This window comes from Echinops telfairi, unplaced genomic scaffold (assembly GCF_000313985.2).
Source record: "Echinops telfairi isolate 266 unplaced genomic scaffold, ASM31398v2 ScPeMD7_7400;HRSCAF=8409, whole genome shotgun sequence".
NCBI classification, from domain to species: domain Eukaryota; kingdom Metazoa; phylum Chordata; class Mammalia; order Afrosoricida; family Tenrecidae; genus Echinops; species Echinops telfairi.
The window spans coordinates 22,438,132-22,441,432 of record NW_022111300.1 but is presented as its reverse complement, the minus strand read 5'-3'; positions in this window follow the sequence as shown (position 1 = coordinate 22,441,432).

Sequence of the window (3,301 nt, the reverse complement as noted above, 5' to 3'; positions counted from 1 at the left end):
CAGCTTTCTTCACCACATTTGCTTATTCACCCGCTTTGTCTTCAGCGATTGTGTTGGGAAGGTGAGCATCATGGGATGCCAGTTTAATAGAACAAAGTATTCTTGCAGTGAGGGAGTACTTGACACTCCACTTTTTTTTCTTTTCCTGTGTCCTTTGATTTTTTCCCCTCTCCAATGGCATTACGAAGTCTGTTTATTTTTGAATCTTTCATACAGTGCAGTTCTTCAGCCGACGTCACCTTCCCAACTGACACCCAAACTCCTAAAAGCCACAGCTTCTTTGATATCTCTCACTGAGCTGCACAGACAGACAACATCTGGAAACTCCATCTTTCATATTCAGAGAACCAAAGATTTGTCCAGGGCTGTGCCTGTTAGTAAGCTGTTGTTTCTCAGCCATAAAAAAAAAAAAAGAAAAAAAAAGACAAACCCTTTCTCAACGAATTGGCTCAGAGTCCTGGCAACCACGCATGTTGCAGAACAGAACTTGCTTTGTTGGCTCTTCTTAGCTGATTTGATAGAAGCAGCCCACCAGACATTTCTTCTAAAGAGCTGCTAGGTGGGTTTGAACCTCCAGCTTTTAGCTTAGCAGTCAATTGCAAACTGCTTGAGTCAACCCCCACCCCACCCCTACTGAAAAAACACCCTTGTATGCTCCACTCTGGTGCTGGGAATGGCATTTTGCACAAACTTGGTTTCTGCTTTTCCAGCTGGTGCTCAGCGAGGTGGTGCCAACAGGGGGAGAGAAGGGGAGCCTAAAGAGCCATGCTTAAGCGGTCAGGTGGCAATAGAAATGGTGGTGATGGCACTCACCCAGTGGTCCTGGCTCGCTTACTCTTGGACAGATGACAGCCGAGGAAACATGACAGGGTGGCTCTCCCCGGTCACCTGGGGTCAAGATGAGTCAACAATGGATTTGGTGGCGCCCCCCCAGAACAACAAGAGGGCGACTGCAGGCCTGTTGATGGAGCTGCCTGGGCTTCCTGTGGGCATCATGCCAATGACAGCGCTTCCCCCTGCCAACGGCAGCTTCTCCCAGGGGGATGCGGAACCCTTTGCAGCTTTCCCAGCGCTGGCACAGCTTCATTCTGCTGCTCCCGGAGATGCTAGCACCATGGATGCCCTTGTCCGCTTCTGTTTGAGGAAACTCACCTCCTTTGCTGGAGAACTTCCTCATGCAATGCCTTCTCTAATAGCACGTTAGTTTTGCCTTACTGTCTCAGACCATAAGTTGAATCACTGGGGTAAGCGTGAGAGGTAGAAAAATAATAAAACTATCCTTGGACTATCTCCTGGCTCAGGGCAGCTCCACATCTGTCGAGCTGTAGTAGACCTTTTTGCTGCCCTCAGGCAAATTCCTGGATCTCCAGTGACCACTGGATACAGTTGTACAAACAATGCCATTACACAAGGTCTCTTTCTCTAGCCACGCATGGACTCACATGCCTGGATAAAAATGTTGCACCTTTGAAAGCTTGAAGGTCAGATCCTACCCCCAGACACACACACACACACACACACACACACACACACACACACACACACACACGGCCAGGCATTAAAGGCTCATTTTTTAAAAAAATGGAGGCCTGTAGCACTAGATGATGCAAAAATAGTCAAGAGGGTCTTATTTTCTGCATAAAATCAGGGGCAGGTGTTCCACGTAGGCAGCAGTTGGCAGCAACACGCAGCACACCCTTCCATCCACTGAACACAACTTCTGGAGAGGAAAGGTGCTTTGAAATGAGTTTCTCTAAGAAATCTACATGATATCCAACAACTTCATGGACTGGTGCTTAGGGTCATGGCTCACTCCGAATTGAACGGGTCCCCCTATAGAAACTAGGTAGCTCATTCAGATATACTTGGCCATCAAACTCTTTTGCCTGGGGCTGAACCCTGAGACTGGCTCATCCACATGTTTCTGAGAAAAACTGTTGGTTCCTCCTCTGTAAACTGTCTTCACAGAGGCATCGGGGTTAAACTGCAGAGAGGTGGCGCAGTGGTTAAAATGCTTAAGTGCAAACCCAGATTTGGGTCAGTGGTTACCACCAGCGGCTTCCTGGGAGCAAGCTGTAGCTCCCATGTCAGCTTCAGTACAGATTACAGCCTTGGAAACCCAGCAGAGCAGTTCTGCGCTATTCACTGAGTTGCTATGAGCTGGAATCAAATGGGTTTGCTTTTTTATTTTGTTTTGTTTTTCACCCTCTGTCTCCAGATTAAGTAAGTGGTCATACTTTTAATAATAAAAGTTAAAAAGCATTTGACTAGCTGACCTTTATGATCTCTAATGTCATGTGCTACATGGAAAATGATCAAAGTTGTCCAGGATTTAGTTTTACTTGGATCTGTAATCAACACCTGTGGAAGCAGCAGTCAAGAAATCACCCCCACCACCACCCCCCAAAAAAGAAAGAAAGAAATCAAACAACATTGGACATATCTGCAACAAATGACTTCTTTTAAAGTGTTAAGAAGCAACGTTGTCACCTTGGGAACTAACATGTGTCTGTCCCAAACCATGGTGTTTCCAGTCACCTCAAATGCCTGCAAGAGCTGGACACTGAATAAGGAAGGCCTACAAGAATCGATGCCTTTGAGTTATGGTGCTGGCAAAGAATAGTGACTATACCACGCACCATCAGAACATCAAACAAGTGTGTCTTGGAAGACGTACAGCCAGAATGCTCATGAGGAAGGACACTGGGGAGACTTCGTTACAAGTACCCTGGATAAGTTGTCAGGAGGGGTCAGTCCCTGGAGAAGGACAGGAGGCCTGGTAAAGCAGAGGGAGGCCCTCAAGAAGAGGGGTTGACACAGTGACTGCAAGCGAGGGATCAAACATAGCAGTGATGGAGAGGATGGCGCAGGCATGGGACCCAGTGGTGTTCTGTCCTGTCCGAAGGGTAGCTGCAGGTAGGAACCGACAGCACCCAGTGATGACAGCAAAGCCATATCACAAGAGACTTTTTCTTGGCTTACAAGGTCTTTGCCGCAGGTGATATGCTGAGGAGGTAGTCCCATCGGAGAGGACCCTAACAGGGAAGGAGGACAAGGCACCATAAGTGCTCAGGCAGGTTTCCCTCCGTGGCTCACAAGGACGTGATTTTGAGCTGCACTCAGGATTGTGGGACTGCAGACCAGGAGACGGCAGCATTCCCTCCACCACCACCCACCGCTCTTATTACCCCTGGGTTGAAAGCTGCCCTGGGGCTATTAATGATTATGATAGGTAGGTTTCTTGTGCGAATATGGCCAATGAACACATGTGAGATTAGTTGAAGGGCGGAGAGATAAATGG